Source organism: Triplophysa dalaica, chromosome 4 (genome assembly GCF_015846415.1).
Source record: "Triplophysa dalaica isolate WHDGS20190420 chromosome 4, ASM1584641v1, whole genome shotgun sequence".
NCBI lineage: Eukaryota > Metazoa > Chordata > Actinopteri > Cypriniformes > Nemacheilidae > Triplophysa > Triplophysa dalaica.
In genome coordinates this window covers 20,435,057-20,457,339 of record NC_079545.1, presented here as the reverse complement: position 1 = coordinate 20,457,339, position 22,283 = coordinate 20,435,057, and the positions used below count along the sequence as shown (strand labels likewise).

General features: G+C 39.7%; 1 pseudogene; it reads right to left on the bottom strand.

Annotated features, from left to right (window-relative positions):
- Positions 1-918: 918 nt before the first annotated feature.
- Positions 919-20,345, bottom strand: LOC130419815 (myosin heavy chain, fast skeletal muscle-like; annotated as a pseudogene).
- Between the last annotated feature and the right edge of the window lie 1,938 nt (positions 20,346-22,283).

The window sequence follows — 22,283 nt, the reverse complement described above, 5'->3', positions numbered from 1 at the left end:
TTAATTCCAAAATTAATCTAGATTAATCTAGATTAAAATGGCTCATTTGAATTCTGCCGAAGGCATTCAGAATATGTGTGCTACCCAAATAATGACTAAAAGTAAGTCTTTGAGAACGGGTTTCTCAAGCCAGGTGGCGCATTAGACCAGGGGCTCATCTCCTGTTTCCAAAATGCATCACAAACTGCTTGAGAAAGCTGTTCTACTATGATAATTGGTGATGAAAATTAAATTATGTTCAATAAGATGAACTTGTGTTTACTTCCGCATTAGCTAAGGGATGATTTCCGTTTAGGTGGTACTTGAGACTGGAAGAGCTCCTACAGTACATTTACATTTAGTCATTTAGCAGACGCTTTTATCCAAAGCGACTTACAAAGAGTGAGGGAGCAACAAGCGATATGTCATACAGGAGCCATAATACATTAGATCTCAATACAAAGTTACTGGTTTCAACTAAAGATAGACCAGTACCTGTTGAGAGAAAGTGTTTTTTTTAAACCAATTCCGCATTGCACAAGGTGCAAACAACCTTAGTCTTGTCGATGTTTCTTGTAGTAGAGTAGGCGGGGCGAGACCGTGGTTCGAGTCCGGTGAGTAATTGTGAATTAGCGCCAGCTGTGCGCACACCGGCCTCGAATCACGTAGGAGATGGGAGAATATAAAAGGAACGAGCGACCGGACCGTCGAAGAGAGAGGACCGGGCCCGAACTTATGTTATGTTTCCTTCCATTTTATTGAGATGTGTTACATTGGTGCCGAAACCCGGGAGGAAGGAGAGACATGCTGTCGGAGAGTCCTCGCCGCCGAGTGGCCTCGCGGTGCCGGAGAGTTCGGGCAGCGCGGACGAAGGGCGTCCGCCAGTGGCTGCCCGAAGCGGTGGCTCTGGGGAAACGGAAGTGCACAGTGCGGCCACCGTCAAAACTTCGGTGGAACGGCGACCTTTGCTGCCGCGCCCCTGGGTCGAGGTGGGGTGGCTTTCGTCCAAGTGGGAGCGGGGGGGTTGCCGCCGTCCGCCAGAGGCCGGAGCCTGTGTCCGTCCCCCGAGGGGGAGGAGCAGGGGGCGGAAGTGCCGGGTGAGCCACCGCCTGCCAGAGGCCGGAGCCTGCGTCCGTCCGCCCAAGGGGGAGGAACAGGGGACGGGGAACCCGCCCCGACTCCCGGATAAAGGAGGAGCCACCGCCGGCCGCCAGGGGGCGGACGGTCGAGCCGTCCACCGAAGCCCCAGGGCCACTGCAAGGCACCGCGAAGGAGAGTACTCCGGCTGGTTGAGGAACGAGCGGCAGCATGTCGGGGAACCGGATTTTTTTTTTCTTCCTCTCTCCCCTCTCTCTTTCCGGTCGCTCCGAGGGCTCCCGTCTCCGTTGTCTCGTCTCGTCGCTGCATACCCCCCACCCCACCCCCCCCCCAAGGGAGGGGGAGGGAGCTTGCACAGTCGCGGGGGTACCCCCCGGCCTGTGAGGGGTGATGGGGGTATGTAGTAGAGTAGGCGGGGCGAGACCGTGGTTCGAGTCCGGTGAGTAATTGTGAATTAGCGCCAGCTGTGCGCACACCGGCCTCGAATCACGTAGGAGATGGGAGAATATAAAAGGAACGAGCGACCGGACCGTCGAAGAGAGAGGACCGGGCCCGAACTTATTTTATGTTTGTATTTATATTATGTTTTGTTCGCCGGCGGTCGTCCGTGAGGGGCCGCCGGCTGTTATTATTTATATTAAAACTTGTTTAATGTTTTCCGGTTCCCGACTCCTTCCTTCCATTTTATTGAGATTTGTTACATTTCTATTGGGAAGCTTCTTAAAAATTAATATTCCCTGAAGCAAACCCGGCGGCTTCATAGCTGCATCCATGTTAGCACGTCACGTTTGATGCGGTAATTTCACAGTAACGTTATGTTGTGTTCAGACCAAACGCGAATGGCGTGTCAAGCGCGAGTGATTTATATGTTAATGCAAAGAGGCGATAGACCTACTTGCTGCGCGAATGAAGCCCTGGTTATGAGATGATGAGCCGGCTTCTGCTTCCGCGAATGACGCGAGTTGAAAAATATCGTTCTCGCCGCGTACAGTGCAGTTAAGCTGGTATACATCCGCGCTAAAATTTTAAGGTGAAAGTCATCATAGCTTGCGTAGTATAGTCCCAGCTGCCAACCCAACTTTGAGAATAGATTAACGGCGACATTTTTTTTAACGCGCGATAATCTGGCTTAAGCCAAATGATTATTTTGGTCTAAATGAGTCTACTCCTACAAGCTATGGTTATATTCATGAGCCACGTCCGGTTGGTCGAGGTGGTGGTGTCGCAACAATCTTTATAGACTTTCTTACCGTTACTCGGAGAACAATGCATACATTTAAATCATTTGAAATGCTTGCGTTGAACATAACAGTTCCAAACAAAAGTAAAAAATCATTGGTCTCTCTTACATTGGTTACTGTGTATAGACCCCCTGGGCCTTACACTAATCTTCTGATAGAGTTCGCAGACTTCTTATCGGATCTATTGGTTAACGTCGATAAAGTACTGATTGTTGGAGATTTTAATATCCACGTAGACAGTGCTAACGATCCATTAGCTGTGGCGTTTAAAGAACTACTAGACTCTTGTGGTGTAACACAATACATCAATAGACCTACTCATCGCCTTAATCATACCCTAGACTTGATTATATCTCACGGAGCCGATCTAACCAATATCGATATTATACCTCAAAGCGACGATGTTTCCGATCACCATCTTATAATATGTACACTGCGCACTGCAGAAATCAGTTGTATATCTCGTTATCGACAAGGTAGAACAATCACCTCAACTACTAAAGATAGTTTCGTAAAGAACTTGCCAGATCTGACTTCTCTAATAACCTTTCCAACGAATATAAAATTGCTCGATGACATGACCAGCAACATGGGCACTATTTTCTCTAATACATTAGAAGCGGTCGCACCTATGAAGTCAAAAAGGATAAATGAAAAGAACATAGCACCATGGTATGATAACACCACTCGCGCCCTAAAAAGAGAAACGCGTAAACTGGAGCGAAAATGGAAACAAACCCAATTAGAGGTCTTTAAAATTGCATGGAAAGAGAGTGCAAGCTGTTACAAAAAGGCACTAAAAGCAGCAAAAGCCGAGCACTTCCGTAACCTCATAGAAAATAACAAAAACAATCCAAGGTTTTTATTTAGTACAATTGCTAAATTAACAAACAAACAGACTCCACCTGACCTGGGTATTCCGCCGCACCTTGGTAGCAATGAATTCATGAATTTTTTTAAGTCTTTTTTAGCTAAAACCAAACCTCCAAGTTTGTCGGAAGAATTAGTTTCAACCGTCACCCAAAAAGAAAAGCTAGAGTGTTTTTCTCCTATAAATCAGGAAGATTTAATTAAAATTATTGCAACATCCAAACCGACGACATGCTTATTAGACCCCATTCCGACTACTTTATTAAAAGAGTTACTACCTGCTGTAATTGAGCCCATTTGTAACATAATCAACTCGTCTATTAATCTAGGACATGTCCCAGGACCCTTTAAACTGGCTGTAATTAAGCCTCTTATCAAAAAACCAAATTTAGACCCAAATGAACTTGGAAGCTATAGACCGATTTCAAATCTCCCGTACTTGTCTAAAATACTAGAAAAAGTAGTGTCAACTCAACTGTGTACCTTCCTACAAAATAATGACATGCACGAAAAGTTTCAGTCTGGCTTTAGACCGCATCACAGCACTGAAACTGCGCTCGTTAGAATTACAAATGACCTTCTTATTGCTTCAGATAAAGGAAACATCTCACTCTTAGTCCTGCTTGACCTTAGTGCTGCTTTCGATACTGTAGACCATAAAATACTACTAGATCGTTTACACCATTATATCGGTATTCAGGGACAGGCACTGCAATGGTTCAGATCTTACTTAACAGACCGATATCAATACGTCCATTTAAATGGGAAATCGTCAAATCTTACGCAAGTCAATTATGGATTACCTCAGGGATCGGTTTTAGGACCCTTGCTTTTCTCCATATACATGCTGCCCCTCGGCAACATTATTAGAAAACATGGAATTAGCTTCCACTGTTATGCAGATGATACTCAGCTATATATCTCATCAAGACCAGATGATTCCTTTAAGCTATCCAAACTGGCAGAGTGCATCGAGGACATAAAACATTGGATGACTAGTAATTTCCTCCTTTTAAACTCTAGCAAAACAGAAATATTACTTATAGCACCAAAATTAAGTAAACCGAATATCTCCGATTACAGCCTGCAAATTGAAAGCTGCACTGTTACTCCAACAAATACAGTTAAAGACCTAGGCGTTATATTAGACGGCAACCTGTCATTTAAAAATCACATCTCAAATATCACAAAAACAGCCTTCTTCCACCTTAGAAATGTTGCCAAATTACGAAATAGTTTATACGATCACATAACCCCAGTTTTATCATCGCTTCACTGGCTACCCATTAAGTATCGCATTGATTTTAAAATTATTTTAATTACTTACAAAGCCCTGAACGGTTTAGCACCTACTTACTTAACCGAGCTTTTATCACGTTACAACCCATCACGCTCGCTGAGATCTCAAAACTTAGGACTTTTGACAATACCTAGAATAACAAAATCCACCAAAGGTGGACGAGCTTTCTCATACGTAGCACCTAAACTCTGGAATAGCCTTCCTGATACTATTCGAGGGTCAGACACACTCTCCCAATTTAAATCTAGATTAAAGACACATCTTTTCAGCCAAGCTTTCACTTAATGCATAGTTAATGAACAGCAGCTACGCTAATTATTCTCTTTATTCTCTTTCCGCCTCTGCCTCGGGATGCCCATCCCGAGGTAGGAAGAAGTTCCACCATGTCCAGACGACCGACAGATGCCCATCCCCATGCCCATCCCGAGGTAGGAAGAAGTTCCACCATGTCCAGACGACGGATAGATGCCCATCCCCAATTTGAGATTACACCAGATACAGCTGCAGACTGACTGACCATCCCAGCTCCATCTAAGGCAATTCCACCAGCTGCCAAGAGAAATATGACCATCGGACCATCCCAGCTCAGACCACTACATCCCCAACCAAGAGCAAAGACGGACTATTTATCTTATTAATGCTGAAGTTACAATATTTGGTATTAAATGCTAAACTAAAATCACATGTCACCAGTCTGAGTGCAGCTATGACACGTCAGAGGGGATCTGGCCCTCCCGGTTGAGCCTGGTTTCTCCCGAGGTTTTTTTCTCCATTAATCAATCATTGGAGTTTGGGTTCCTCGCCACAGCAGGGCAGTGTTGGCCTGCTCACCGGGAGACTGCATTCATTCATTTATTTAGAAATTAGATGTTATTTATTAGAATGAACTTACTCGTTGTATAAATACCATGCACTGTGCTGTGTTTTAACTTTTCTGTTTTTCCTGTTTGCCCCTGTAAAGCTGCTTTGAAACAATACACATTGTGAAAAGCGCTATATAAATAAACTTGAATTGAATTGAATAATAGTCTCACTGCGCCGTTAACGGCCCATCACTAGTTTCTTTTTTGCTCTTGTGTACAAAATTGTGCAGATGAGTTAATTTTATCTACCTGGTTATGTTTGCGTTTAGAATTGTTCTAATATTTTTCACACAGGCACATGGTTGATCTCTCCGATGCCCTTGTTTGGTATTACCAAGTGCTCAGAAAGACCAGGAAGTGGTACCGCTCACTTTTCTTCCACTTTGTCTACATTGCGGTGGTAAATGCATCATTCTGCACCAGCAGTTCACTGCGGCTCATAACCAAATATCGAAGTCACAACCAAAGTGAAGCTTTGGAAATGGAGCTTGAGGACTGGATGCCTCAAAGTGAGATTGCTCCTCCTGCCCCTCCTGCTCCAGCAACTCAAATGACACGCCATGTCTGCCACAGGCCTTAACACGTCACAGATAAAAGTGATGACTCCAGTCGAAGACGCCAATTGTGCCATCAGAAAACAACTGTGTTCTGCCAGGAATGTGCAGCCTACTTTTTTTTCCAAGCAAACCGAGATTGCTTCAATAACTGGCATGATGCTAATAATTTATAGTGTTCAGATGTTGTGAAGATTTGTATATAGTTGTAAATACTTGAAATTATACAAATAGTTTGACATTTATTTTTCCGGTAATTTTATATTTTTGTTTTCATTCATGTTTCAATTACAATTTGCAACAAAAAGTTAAAATATTTATATAAAGTTTGGAAAAAGTAAAAAAAAATGTGTATGTGTTTGGTGTGTGGTGTCAGATGTCATTTCAAGCAACCTAGTGACCTTTGGGAATCATCCTATAGCTATGTTGTCTCCTAGTGGCCATTTGTTATATGTACATTATTTCACCTAAAGTACTTATAGAAACCAGATAACAGGAGATATCAAGCTGAAAATTTGAAGACTACTTGTTTAGACCTATGGCTTTTACTTTTTATAATTTTTAGGCCAATTGTTTTTTATATTAATATTTCATAAAATAAAATTTATATTACAGCACATTTTCAGAACAATACATTTAAAATCCAATACCTTTTAGACACATTATTATAATATTATTTTTTAACTTCTACAATTATCATCCAAGTGTCTTTTTTCAATAGAGACCAACCTTATGTCTCTACTCCAGAGCATTTAATAGTTACAGCTGTTTAAGTTTGCATAGTGCATTTTTTTGTCCATGCTCAAAATATGTGCCGACAGTTAAGGGGATCCTGTTTAATACAGAGATGCAATTTTAAAATATGTGTTTAGGTTAATGTACATGCAGTACAAATACAATCGTATTTGTATGTTTATTAAAAAGTAAAAATGCTTAGAGGAAATTGTTAAAACTAAATGGTTGAATGTAATAAAACATTCCATTTTCTATCGCTTATCCGAACTACCTCGGGTCACGGGGAGCCTGGGCCTATTTCAGGAGTCATCGGGCATCAAGGCAGGATACACCCTGGATGGAGTGCCAACCCATCGCAGGGCACACACACTCACTCATTCACTCACACACACCCTATGGACAATTTTTCCAGAGATGCCAATCAACCTACCATGCATGTCTTTGGACCAGGGGAGGAAACCGGAGTACCCGAAGGAAACCCCCGAGGCACGGGGAGAACATGCGAACTCCACACATACAAGTCGGAAGCGGGAATCGAACCCCCAACCCTGGAGGTGTGAGGCGGTAATAAAACATTTTAAATGTAAAATAATTTTAAGTTTTGCTGTCTAATACAGAGTACAGAGATGTTATTTTAAATTGTATTTACATTTTTGCATAATAATATGAAAAAATCTAAACTTTTAGAAATGTCTGGAGTTGATATAATTGCTTATCAATAATAAATAACTTATAATAATAAAGAACCTTTAATGGTTCTTTCAAAGAAATATTTAACTTGGATTCACAGAACCCTTTGGGGTTCTTTTTCATGAACCCATTAAGTTGGTTCAATATAGAACCATTTTGGGGTTGCATATACAGTCATGGCCAAAATTGTTGGCACCCATGAAATTTTTCTAGAAAATCAAGTATTTCTCACAGAAAAGTATTGCATTAACACATGTTTTGCTATACATATGTTTATTCCTGTATCAGAACGCAACAAAAAAATGGAGGGAAAAAACAAATTTCACATGATCTCACACAAAACTCCAAAAATGGGCTGGATGAAATTATTGTCACCCTTTCAAAATTGTGCATAAACAAGATAAATTCAAGCATGTGATGCTCCTTTAAACTCACCTCGGGCAAGTAAGAGGTGTGGGCAATATAAAAAATCACACCTGAAAGCAGACAAAAAGGAGATAAGTTGACTTAGTCTTTGCATTGTGTATCTATGTGTGCCACACTAAGAATGGACAACAGAAAGAGGAGAAGAGAATTGTCTGAGGACTAGAGAACCAAAATTGAAGAAAATATTTACAATCTCAAGGTTACAAGTCCATCTCCAGAGATCGTCTCGGGTTACGGCTGTACTCCTTGTTCCCTGAGAAGGTCTATAATGTCCGAGAATCACACTCGGGCTTGCCAGAACTGGGGATATAGACTGCCCTCAGTGAGAGCAGCTTCCCCTGAGACCACAGTGTGAGACCACAACAATTCATAATGTGTGACATTATGTAAAATGTTCCTCCTTTTTTTTGTTACATTCCAATACGTACAATGGGAATAAACATGTGTTAATGCAATACTTTTCTGTGAGAAATACTTGATTTTCTGGAAAAAATTCAGGGGTGCCAACAATTTTGGCCATGACTGTATGTAGCGGGTAATTGAACCATTTCTGGTTCTAAATAGAACCATTTCTGGTTCTAAATAGAACCATTTCTTTTAAGAGTGTATGTTTTCTCAAATAATCAGATCAAATTCATAAATTGTTTGGATGTTGGTAGAGAATATTCTCAGTAGAGCTCCGGGAGCAAGAGACCCACATATGGGTGTAATTGCGTTAGCCTTCCCACTTTGCTCAGTTTATTTCCACACATGCAGCCCTTTATTTAGGTACAGAAAAAGAACACGAGAACAGCTGCAAGCGAAATATGTTTAGGTTTCATCTTATGATCAAATAAGGTATGACAAGGTATGTACAAGCAGGTGTGTCTAGGGTCCGTTTATATCCTAACAGACAAAGAATCTCGTCCCCCTTCTCTCCATGGCCTTGCATACAATATGCTATATTTATTCATGTGGGAAACAAAAACCTATCAATAGCTTTCCTGTAGCTCAGTGGTAAGAGCACGCCAAGGTCGTGGGTTCAATCCCAGCGGATTGCACATACTAAGATACAAAATGTATAGGATAATGCAATGTTAGTCGCTTTGGATCGAAGCGTCTGCCAAATGCATAAATGTTAATGCAAGATTAATATCAGATTGACAGAAACTGTGTGTCACATCCGCTTTAAAGTTCTCGAATACTATAAACAACAAAATAACTGTAAAGCTGTCATTTTAAATATTTTGTTTCCTAACGGAGACATTATCACAGCTGCTATTATTTAGCCATCCAGTTATCACAAGGGTGTCTGAGCTGCCGATATGCAGATGGGAGGGAGTGTATCATTTTCTATTATTTTATTCAAACCAAATATTTACAAAATATGATAAGCACATAAATATTTATATTGGCAGATATTTTAACCAAAGCAACATGTGCTATTTATGTAGACTTATTTATCAATAAATGTGTACGCTGGGTCTAGAACCCATGACCCTTTGCATTTAAACACAATGCTTGATCATGTATTGTGGTCTAGTAGTTGTACGCTGATCTTTAAATATTTTAAATTAAATTAAAATAAACATATTACACACTTATGGTGTTTTTTACTCTTTTATTTAAAAAGGACATTCTACAAAAAACTCATATTATATGACTTCAGTAGATTTCCCTTCGGGTTCAGGTTCTTGGGTTTCACTCTTCTTTTGCCTAAAGGAAAAAGATGCAAATTAGACAAACTGTAAAATGTTTAAAATATTAGCTGAATGCAGTCTCCATAATTCTATTGTGAATGTTCTCACATTTTAATTAAAAAAAGCAAAAAAAATTGAACTTGCAGTAAATGCAGTATAACATGTACAGACTGTTATTCAACTGACCTTTCCAACATCTCGGCTCTTGGCTCTGAGTTTGTTGACCTGAGACTCAGAAATGTCAGCACGCTCCTCAGCCTCCTCCAGCTCATGCTGCACCTTCCTTAACAGGTGAGTGTTAGCTTGTTCCTCCTTAAAAGGAATTTTAACCATGTTAGCAACTATGCTTTGCAAGTTAATTTGCTACTGTATCACTTACTAGTAAAGACAAAACCAAAACATTCCGATTTGTTTTACATACCGCCTCTTCAGCCTGCCTCTTATATTCTTTGACTTTCAGCTGAAGCTTGTCAACCAGATCCTGAAGTCTTGAAATATTCTTCTTATCCTCCTCTGTCTGCAAACAATACAAATAATTGATTTTAAATGTTTTACTATAAAACATGTTTAACATGTTCAGATATTAGATCTACAGATATGCTTAAATAGATACCTGGTAGGTGAGCTCCTTCACTCTCCTCTCATATTTGCGAACACCTTTAACAGCATCAGCTCCACGTCTCTGTTCAGCCTCAACTTCATTTTCAAGCTCACGAACCTACAGAAGAACATAAAGGGTAATAGAGAAATGTACAACTTGGTTAGTGCCTCTTAGTCATTTTGGAACAGTATAATATTTGACTAAGTGTCAATGTCAAAATGGCAACAACCTCAACAACAATTTGCAGAGAAATTCTTTACACAGTAAATAATATGATGTTTTATGTGGTTCTGAAATACTCACTCTGCTTTCCAGTTTCTGGAGTTGTTTCTTTCCTCCCTTCATGGCCAGATTCTCAGCTTCATCCAGACGGTGCTGCAGGTCCTTCACTGTGACCTCAAGATTCTTCTTCATCCTCTCCAGATGAGAGCTGGTGTCCTGCTACTTCTTAAGCTCTTCTGCCATCATAGCAGCCTGTAATTCAATAGGACATTCTGTCACTCAAATCGATTGCAGAAACATCATTACATTTCTAATAAGTAAAACCATATCAACAGTATTTTATAGTCTGTAGCTCTCCATTACTCACATCAGTGATGGCTTTCTTGGCCTTCTCTTCGGCATTTCTTGCTTCCTGCACAGTGTCATCAACTTCACTCTGGACCTGAACAAAGTCTGCCTCAAGCTTCTTCTTGGTGTTCAGGAGACTTGTGTTCTACAAAATGGATGACAGACATTTAAATGTATAGCACTGTTCAAAATTAAATAAATAAATACAACAAAATGCGTTGTTACCTGAGAATGCAGCAGTCCAACACACTCACTGGCATCCACCAGCTCTTGTTCAGCCACTTTGCGGCCTCTCTCTGTCTGCTCAAGAGCAACTCTCAGCTCCTCAATCTCAGCCTGCATCAAAGTGTTTCTGCGCTCCACCATGGCCACCTGCTCCTTCATGTCTTCCTGTCCTCTCACGGCATCATCAAGGTGGAGTTGGGCATCCTGCACATATCATTAGTTTTTTCTATAAATTTGTGTCTAAACTTTTACCCAAGATACTTTAATAATATCCTTCAATGACTAAGTTCAATGACTAAGTCAAAGGGAATTTAAATACCTTGAGTTGTCCCTGAACATTCCTCAGCTGTTTCTGGGCCTCAGCAGCCTGGCGATTGGCATGGCTCAGCTGAATCTCCATCTCATTAAGGTCTCCCTCCATCTTCTTCTTGATTCTCAGAGCATCATTTCTGCTCCTGACCTCAGAGTCCAGAGTGCTCTGCATGGACTCAATGACTCTCTGGCTGTTTCTCTTGATCTGCTCAATCTCCTCATCCTTCTCTGCAAGATCCTGTCAATCTCACCCTTCACCTGGTTTAGCTCAAGCTGGACACGGAGAATCTTGGACTCCTCGTGCTCCAGAGTGCCCTGTTAATTGATGAAAACAATACAAATATAATGAAAATAATATGATAAAAACGTATCATAATTTTTATATTTAATTAATAGGATATTAATCTTAATTCTAATTTCGTAATGTTTCATGTTCCAGATACTCACTTCAGCCTCCTCCAGGGCGGTCTGAATCTCAGACTTCTCAGTCTCTACTGTTTTCTTGGCCTTTTCCAGCTCATGAATGCTTTTACCAGTCTCACCCAACTGCTCGGTCAGATCTGAGATCTCCTCTACATGTGAGAAAAACAAATGTTCATTGTGTATTAAAAAGTATCCTGTGCCAGGTTAACATTTGTACATTTCAACACATATAGATTCAAAATCAATTAGACACATTTATTCTTACGCTGCAGATTCTTGTTTTCTCTCTTGAGTGTCTCCAGATGATCCAAAGACTCCTCATAGGAGTTCTTCATCTTGAACAGTTCAGTGCTGAGTGAGCAAGCTTCTTTCTGGGCACCTTCCAGCTCTGCCTGACCCTCCTCATACTTCTGCTTCCATTCTGCCAGAACCTTTGGGTGAGTTTACATTTTTGTTAATATAAAGAAAACCCCTTTGTTTCTATCTCAAAAAATGTTTTTTTTACATTGATTGACTGTCCTCTCTTTTGTATTACAGTATGTGAAATTGTAATTGGCTTCTCATGAAATACAATTACAAGTTAACACAGAGACAAATTTCCACTGCGGTGGACAATAAAGTTTAAACTTACTGTCTTTCTTATTGCGAATTGTCTTTACCTTGTCGAAATTCCTCTGTTTTTTGTCAAGGTTGGCTGCCAACCCATTTGCTCTCTCCACATCAATCATGAGGTCCTCCACCTCACCCTGTAGTCTCTGCTTGGTCTTCTCCAGAGAGGCACATTTGGAGTTCACTGCTTCAATTTGTTCTTCTGCCTCTTGCAGACGCTGAGCCAGCTTCTTCCTGTTGTGCATTTTTAAGTCATCAGTCAGACGTTCAATTTTATATAGCATTTATTATATACTATTTATTATAGCATAGGTTCTTTTTATTGTCATACTTGGCCTCTTCAAGCTCCTCTGTGCGCTGGATGGCATCAGTTTCATATTTGCTTCTCCACTGAGCAACCTCACTGTTTGCTTTAGACATTCCCCTCTGGAGCTCAGCCTTTGCCTCCTGCTCTTCCTCAAACTGCTCACGGAGCAGGTCACAGTCATGACGGGCTGACTGCACTGCATGGGCCAGAGCATTCTTAGCCTAGAATAACAAGTCTGCTATTATCTTTGTTCTGCAGGAAGTGACAAATGTATAGATGCAATGATTATGGTGTATTACCTTAACCTCCTCTTCAATCTGCCTCTTAAGCTCCTCAATTTGTTGAGTGAAAGCTTGTTTGCCTCTGGTGAGCTGGGAAACAAGAGCTTCCTTCTCCTCCAGCTGACGGCCAAACTCACCTTGTGAGATTAAGAGTCTTTGTCACATTGTGCCAATATTTTAGTCATTGTGCCTGTTTATTTCACTACTGTAGCACAAATTCAAAAGGCAATAAAGTTATATTTATCAAAACTGAATCTGCCAATTACAAATTTGTGTTCAGTAGAAGGCATTTGTTAAATAAAATAAAACAAAATAAATCTTATTTTAATAAAAAACATTTAATAGGTTTAATTTAGAAATCGATAACAAAATGAACAGTATCTTACCATTTTCAGTTTGAAGTCTTGCTCTTTGAGCACTGAAGTCATTCAGCTGGCGGAGGTTCTCATCGTTCTTGGACTTGATTTCACTGAGTTGGTCCTCAAGTGTGCGGCACATCTTCTCAAGATTGCCCTGAAAACAACAAAATCGTTAAAACTTTGAGAATCTAAATCACGTTTAATTTATCCCTAAAGAAACTAAATTCTCAACCTTTGATTTGGCAACAGCCTCCATGTTGCTGGATAGATCATCAATCTCCATTTTGTATTCACTCTTCTCTTTCTCAAGCTTCTGCTTGACACGCTGGAGGTTGTCGATTTGCTCTCCCAACTCGGCCACACTGTCTGCTTGTTTCTTGCGTAGGGCAGCAGCGGTAGCTTCATGCTGAAGAGTGGACTCTTCCAGATCACGACGCAGCTTCTGAAATTCAGCTTCACGCTTCTTGTTCATCTCGATCTGAGCAGCAGTTGCACCTCCGGCTTCCTCAAGCCTCTCACTGATCTCCTCAAGTTCTCTAGAGAGATCAGCTCTCTGCTTCTCAACCTTGGCACGAGCAGCACGCTCAGCCTCAATCTCTTCCTCCAGTTCCTCAATGCGTGCCTACAAGAGCAGGTATAAGACACACTTTAAGAATATTGAATTTACCTTTTTAAACAATTTACCTTTTTAAACAGACTAAATTAATACCTGAAGCTCCTTGATCTTCTTCTGAAGTTGAGCTCCAAGAGATTGTTCATCTTCAATCTTGCTGAGCAGCTGGCTTGTTTCAAAGTCTTTCCTGTTAAAATTGAACAAAACCATGTATCCCAAGACATCACAAGACAGTAGTACAGTTTTATTTGAAACATATTTTTATACTTTTTTAGCTTCTCATCAGATTGCTGCTTGTCATTCTCCAGGTCCATGATGGACTCATGGGCCAGTTTCAGGTCTCCTTCAAGCTTTCTCTTCGCTCTCTCAAGGTCCATACGAAGCTTCTTCTCTTGCTCCAGGGAGCCCTCAAGCTATGAGACATCAACATAGACAATGTTTTAAAATAAATGTATGCAAACAATCTTTTTGAATAATAAATTGAGAACAGTTACCCACATCATCAACTTGTTGCTCAAGCTTTGTCTTGGATTTGGTCAGGGTGTTAACTTTGTCCTCCTCTGCCTGGAGATCATCCAGAGTCTGCTGATGTGCCTCTTGGAGAGCTTTTTTCTCCTTTGAGAGCTTAGCAATGCTCTCATCCTGAGATGCCATTTCTTCAGTCAGGTTCTTGACCTGTGTAAATTGTGATTTTAGATTATTTTATCGCGTTCATAATCCGTGACAAAATATTTTCTGCAATAACAAATACAAAGGTACTTTTTGCAACCACAAACCTTATTCTCAGTGGCATGTTTCTCCTTCTCAACTTTAGCCAAGGTGAGCTCCAGGTCATCAATGTCTTTCTTCAGTTCAGAACACTCATCCTCAAGTTTCCGTTTCTTGGATGTAAGTTCAGCATTGATTTCTTCTTCATCTTCGAGTCTCTCAGTCGTCTCTTTGAGTTTAGCTTCAAGCTGGATTTTGCTCTTGATCAAACCCTCACACCTCTCCTCAGCATCTGTGAGATTATCAGATTCCTGATGAAATAAATAGATTGCTATTTGAAAACAAACAAACAAAATCTCAAAACATTTGACATTCAATGAATTCAGTGAAAAACACTCACAGAGGCTACTTGCAGCTGTAGATCATTTTTCTCTTGAAGCAGAGCAACCATCTTCTCTTCAAGCTCCTTCTTTTTGGCTTCAGATTTGGCAAGATCTTCTTTGCATTTTGCAAAATCCTCTTTCATACTTGACAGCTCCTTCTCAGTCTCAGCACTCTTTAGCAGAGGCTTAATCTTGTAGTAAACCTTCATCCATGGCCAGTGTTTGACATTCATGAATGAGCGGATGTTGTATTGAATGGTGTAAATAGACTCCCTTTGAAAGAATTGTCATTAAAATGATTAAATGTGGGATTAAATGTCATTAAAAAATATATTTTTTTATCATTTTTATTTATGACAGCACTCACCTCCTCTCCATCATCTTCACAAACTCTCTCCTCATGAGGAAACCACGGCAAAGAGCCTGAGTCATTGTGACCAGAGTAGCCAGTTTTTCATCACGCATTTCCTCAAGAGAACCCAGAAGACCAGCTTTGAAGAACACCTGCATGAATGAACAATAATCCAGAGATTAATTTAATTTGAACTAGCACCAAACTAAATATCATTGTTTCTGTAACTTTGATCATTTTTAAGTATAATGTGAACCTTTGTGTGTCCAAATCTGTACTCTTCATGATCAACATCGATGGATCCCAGGAGTTTCTCAGAAGCTTTCTTGTTGTCCATGAATTGTCCCTCAGGGATTACACTTGCATTCAGTACCTTGTATCTGTGGATGAATCAAACTGCTTTACATCTTTGATTTAATGAAGATTGGTCTCAAACAAGAAATGGTCCCATTTACCTCTGTTTGAAGTCAGCATAGAGGATTCGGCTGGGGAAGCCCTTTCTGCAGATTCTGATACCCTCCAGTACACCGTTACACCTCAGCTGGTGGATAACCAGGTGGTTCTCCATGAGACCTATAAAAACAGTGGATGGCATGAATTTGGTTGATGAACAACTCCTCTCATTAACATAACTGTATGTCCTTTTACTATCAGAATAAATGTTAGTTCTTTATGATGTTACCTGGAGTCTTGGACTCATTGGGAATCAGACAACGTACGAAGTGAGGGTGAGTACTCCTCAAGTTGGTCATCAGTTTGCCGAGATTTTCCTGTAACATCGCTCACAGTTTCAGTGTTATCATTCATCATTAATTCTGTAATTATGTTGTTTTTATAATTTTGGAAAATGACATACTCTGAACTGAGAAGACACAGTCTGCATGGAACCACCCTTCTTCTTGCCTCCCTTGCCTCCCTTCTCTGTTTAAAAAGGATAAAAACGAATACATATACTATAATGACAAGAAATCTGTGGAACACTAATTTAGAGTTAGGATAATTGGAAAAATCATTACATTAACAAAGTGGGTTTTTTAATTACCTTCAACAACAGGTGGGTAGAAAGTACTCAGCAATTTGACAGAAGACTTCTGGTACAGCTGAATAACAGACTCATTCAGTGGATCCTTGTTCTTGTCCAGCCAGCCAGTAATGTTGTAGTCCACAGTTCCAGCATAGTGAACCAGGGAGAAGTGAGCCTCAGGCTTGCCTTTGACAGGCTTTGGTTTCTGGAAAGCATTACACTTGCCAAGGTGCTGATCATACAGCTTGTTCTTGAACGTTGTGTCTGAGGCCTTGGGGAACATGCACTCTTCTTCAAGGATGGAGAAGATACCCATGGGCTGATAAAAAAAGTGGAGTTTTACTTATATCACACAGATTCAAAATTAAAAGATTTGCATGAAGAGTTCTATAAACCAGTCAAAACCTTCTCAATAAGCTCAATGCAAGCAGCCAAGTCCATGCCAAAGTCAATAAACGCCCAAACAATGCCCTCCTTTTTGTACTCCTCTTGTTCCAGCACAAACATGTGGTGGTTGAAAAACTGTTGGAGTTTCTCATTGGTGAAGTTGATGCACAGCTGCTCCATGCTGTTGTACTATAGAGAGAGAAAAACAAATATTTGCAGATAACTGGATATGAATCAGTCAACTTTGAATGGAGAAAAGAGAATCATTCTTACATCAAAGATCTCAAAGCCAGCGATATCCAGAACACCAATGAAGAACTGTCTGGCTTGTTTTGTGTCCAACATCTGGTTGATACGAACAACCATCCACAAGAACATCCTCTCATAGATAGATTTGGCCAGAGCACTAACCGAGTTGTACACCTGGATGTAGAAAACAGTTACATTTAATCAGATTCTATAATTATAAGGCAAATTCATAATTTTCATTTTTAAAATGTACCTGTTTGCATGTTAGTACATACCTGTGGCACAGTCTGACCTTTGGTCACATACTCATTTCCGACCTTCACTCTCTGGTAGCACAAAGCCTTCAGCATATCAGCAGAGTTCAAGCCCAAAAGATAGGCAACCTTGTCAGCCTCTTCAATTGTGTGGTTGAAAATGAAAATTTGTTCAATTTAATGCCATAATCAATAAACATTTTTTGACATGCCGATAGTACCATAAAGTCTCACCCTCTGTGCCATCAGGCTCAGCCTGCTCTTCACGCTGTTTCTGCTTGAACTTCATGTTACCATGATGCAGCACAGCTCCAGTGAACTTGTAGATGGCCATCTTCTCCTCACCACTGAAGCCCAGAATGTCAATAGCAGTCTAGAAGTTACAGAGAAGGATGAGCCAAATAATCAGGCATATTTATTATATCTACAATACCATTGCCTTAACTCAAATAATAATGACTCACATCAGTGGCAACCAGCTCCTCTTTATCATCAATGCTTGCCACTGTGATCTGACCCTGACTGCACATGGGGAAGTCATAGGGGTTTGTCGTGATGAGCGTCATTTCTGTAACATACAAAGGTTATTTATGATTATTTATTAATATCACAATATTAAGTGGCATTTTAAAGAGTACGTAACATGAGATGATTAAAATGTGATGTTTTAAAGTAATCAGTGTGCCAAGTTGTAAATCCGAAGGTGAATGAATGACAAAGGTATTGGCTTGAAAAAAGAGATTCGACTCTGAATCATGCAAATAAGTCGTCCCTAGTCCGATTAACAAAACACTGCGGATTTATGTCACTACATAGAGTCCCCACCTATGTTTTACTAGGACTGCCTGCGACAACTTCACTCTTCTCCCCCAAACACTTCAGCTCGTGAACCTCATTCGCAGTTGACCAATCACAGCAGACTAGACCATCTGACAAATCTCATCAGACTAGGCCAGTGGAAAGTCAGTCAAGAGTCAGTCAAGAAGTAAGGTAAGAAAAACTGGCTATTATTACGAAATAGGGTTTTTACACCTTCCATGTACATAAACCTGTTGTTAGAAACTATACAAACCAAAGTTGGACCTTAAAAATCCCTAGTTATGTACTCTTTAAAGATTTGAATGACACGTCTGCACCTACCAATCAGCTCAGGCTTGTGGTTGGTCATCATCTGGTAGAAGATGTGGTAGCCTCTCTCATCTGAAAGCTGGAATGTCACTCTAGACTTCTCCAGCAGGTCTGGTCAAGAAATTAAGTACTTAATAGTATTCAAACAAATGTCGGTTAGGAAATATTTTTTACGGTCTCTTACATGTCTCAATATCAGCACTAGCGAGTTTTCCAGATGTGCCAAAGTGAATTCTGATGAATTTACCCTGTTTAGATAAAATTAAGTTGTACTTGTTATTGTGGCAATAAGCCTTTGACAATAAACATTTATATAAAAATATAAAATACAACTAATTGTACTGCATGGAATTGAAAACTTACGAAACGAGAGGAGTTGTCATTTCTCACAGTCTTGGCATTACCATAAGCCTCAAGCAAAGGGTTAGCAGCAATGATCTGGTCCTCAAGAGATCCCTGTGAGTTAAGAAGTTTTAATGTATTAACTTAAATTAATAAAAATAATATTAATAGAAAGTTCTATTTTTATGTATTAAGAACATTGCTTTTTGTATCGCACCTTCATTTGGCTGGTAGCTTCTTTCTTCTTGTCAGTATGCACTGCAACTGTGGCAAAGTACTGAATGACACGTTTGGTGTTTACAGTCTTTCCAGCACCAGATTCTCCACTGATTTATAAGAGATGATCATCAGACAGAATATGATAAGACATGTAAAAATTTCATGAAAGGAATGTATAACAGTAACTATTTTAAAAATCTAATAAAAGTAAATACATACGTGATCAGGACAGACTGATTCTCTCTGTCTGTAAATTTTATGGTAATTTTGTTTAGATAATTGTTTCATTAAATCCGGAAAAACCTATTTTCAGAAACCCAAATCATCTTGCCATTCAAAATGAATCTCTTACCAGTAAGCATGAACTGATAGGCATTGTCAGAGACAGAGAAGATGTGGGGTGGGGCCTCCATACGCTTTTTGCCTCTGTAGGCAGACACCACTTCTGCATCATACACTGGGAGCCACTTGTAGGGGTTCACAGTAGCACAGAAGAGTCCTGAGTAGGTCTGAAACGAACAGAGAAACCATCCGATTGCAGCATCACAGATACAATGAACTTGAATGATGTTTTACTTTCTGCTTTACTTACATAGATCATCCATGCTGCGTAACGCTCTTTGAGGTTATACAGCACAGAGGGTTCATTGAGATGGGTCATCATGGCCATGTCCTCAATCTTGTCATACTTGGGAGGATTCATTGGGCAAACATCGTCCTCCTTAACAGTTTTCTCCTATTAAAGGCAGAGTAGATAATTTGGAAAATGCTAATGTTTGCCTGCTAGCAGTGAAATCATGCAATCCCCATCCTGAATCACCATCCAAAGCCACACCTCCTCCAAAACACATGAGCGCCCGCACAGACCAGAAGCTGTTGCATCAGTTCCAGCGAGATCATTTCACATTCACCGTTGAGAAAACATTAGAGTACAAAGTGAATTACATCTACAATAGCGAACATCTTCAGGTACCTGCTCTCTGTCCTCCATTGTCCCGCTGCCTGCACATCGCACATGAGCGCGCTGATGATGTATGATGTTTGCGTGCATATGGTGCACAGTGGGATGCATAAAACGCTGACTGAAAATGTACATATGATGTATCATTACCCTTGGACCGAGGGCTGTAATTAGCCCAATATTTTTGCCCCTACGCCTTTCACAGAAGGTATATAATTATTAAAATTCCAATGTGTTGCTTTACTTATTGATTGCTATCAAGATGTTATGAGATTTTCAACCAGCATGACAAAAACGTTTCTGGAGAGGATTGCCTACTCAGCCTTTAAAGCAATTCAGCAGACATTTGATTTGTACTTTTTTGATGATGATCATTGAGAAATGTGGATATTTTACCTCCTTAGTATCATTCACAATAACAGTGACTTTGGCACCATCTTTGCTCTTGATTGTTCCTTTGACGTACAGCTCTTTGGCATCAGTCACATAGCAGGCAGCCTTAGCATCAAAGGGTTTGCTTTGAGCCTCAATTCTCTCCTTCTCAGGCTTACGGAGGTAAATGGCAGCTTTGCCATAAACGGCCATCTCTGCGTCAGTACTCATGGTGGCAGGTTACTGGAAAACATTTGATGGAAATAAATCCATAATAAATATAATACAAAAAATGTATTAATTAACACAATATTAACATTTAAATGCATCACACCTGCACATATATATTTATATACATATATATAACAATAATGGCTAATTTTGCTAAAAAGGTGAGCTTTACGAGAGGGCAAACCCTGAAAAATAGCTAATCTGAAAAATAGTTACTCTAGCCCCACGTGCAAACCTAATGTCACTGAGACAAAGTCAATTCACAACAAAACATGTGAATGAGAACATAGGAAATACTAATTCACATGAATAAGACACCTGGTAAAATTGCTATAAATTCCCATCAGATTGCATTGATATTTATACGTTTTAAAGATACCACTTATTTAAATTCGATTTGTTTAAATTCGTGCTGGGTGACACGTAAAAAAGTGACAACTTCACTAATTCCCTTGAGACTGTGTACAATAGTTATCTTCTATTTAGTGATTCTAAATCCTTTGATTACCAATATATGAGTACACGTCTTAGCCATACAAAAACGAGGCCTTGAGTGGCTGCATAGACAGGCAACACAGATAAAACATACATTCCAAGACAGTATCCTATTGTGAAAACCACCTACCTTCCTTCTACTTGTGACCAGACTTATTTCCCAATGCCCTGTAAAACATTACATTTAAATTTCGATGATTAAACAATGATTTTGATTTTATTTTGTCATAATATGTCAATTTGAGGTCAATATCAATTGCTGTCATTGCAAAATCAAAAGACGCTTACCAGCAGTTGGTTCAACGCCCTCCAGTCTCAGGCCTTATCATCCCCTCCTCTCTTATATTGAGATGAACTTGCACACCAAGCAGATGCTAAATATGGCTAGGCATTGAGGGTTTAATTTCTGTATATAGAAGCTGTCCATTCACAGTAAAGAAAGTATGTAACCGTCTATAAAAAAACAGTTCCAGGAGAAAGCAATACGTCATTTAAATGAATATTCATTCAAACAATCTATCAGGAATGTCCGTGCGGATGTTTTTGGATTATTAAAATGTCTACAAATATGTATTGGCTTGATTAATAAATAAGAAAAAGAACAATGGATTGTTTTTTGGAAAAGTTTTTATTTATTAACTGCATCATAAAATATCACAATTGTTTAACATACATTAGCCTACTATGGAGAAATGTTGGTGGTTTTCGTTAGGGCTAGGGATGTTTTAGTAATTTGCTTCATAAAATATGCATAACAAGAGATGTAAACCGAAACCTTAGACATAAAATAATTCCCATTTTCCTTATTTACATTAATACATATAGCCTACATATCAGTTAGCATACATTTTGGATTAGCTGATCAGTGTAGACTACATTGCAGTGAATTTCTTTCATACCATTTCTATTTTCGTCCCGCGCAACTAATGCGTTATATCTGGGCACACACCATATGGGGTGCAGTATCCTGTGGTGGTGTTCATTTAAGTCACTTTTATGGTGACTTTCATGGACAATCCACCGTGGAAATATGATATGGTCCATAAAAGTGACCATAAAAAAGACCCAAAAATACTTACCACGTAATTAAAAATGTTCATGTGCTATGATATGCAATGTATTCTTCCGCTAGGGGTATTTATTAACGACTTTTTATTTATTTATTTCCATTTCCATTTATTTTAGCAAAAAATACTAGTTTGAGAATAACCAAACGTTGTGAATAGGATCAACAGACAAAAGTTATTCTTTTCTCTATCGATAATATTTTGTAAAAAAGAATTGTTAGAGCAACCATTTTTTTACCTAAAGAAGGGTATCTCTCGAAAATATGGATACCCGCTAAAGTCCCAACATAAAAGAAAGGCCAACGAAGTTATTGAAATGGTGGCTTAGTGGTTCGCCTCACGCCTCACACCTCCAGGGTTGGGGGTTGGGGGTTCG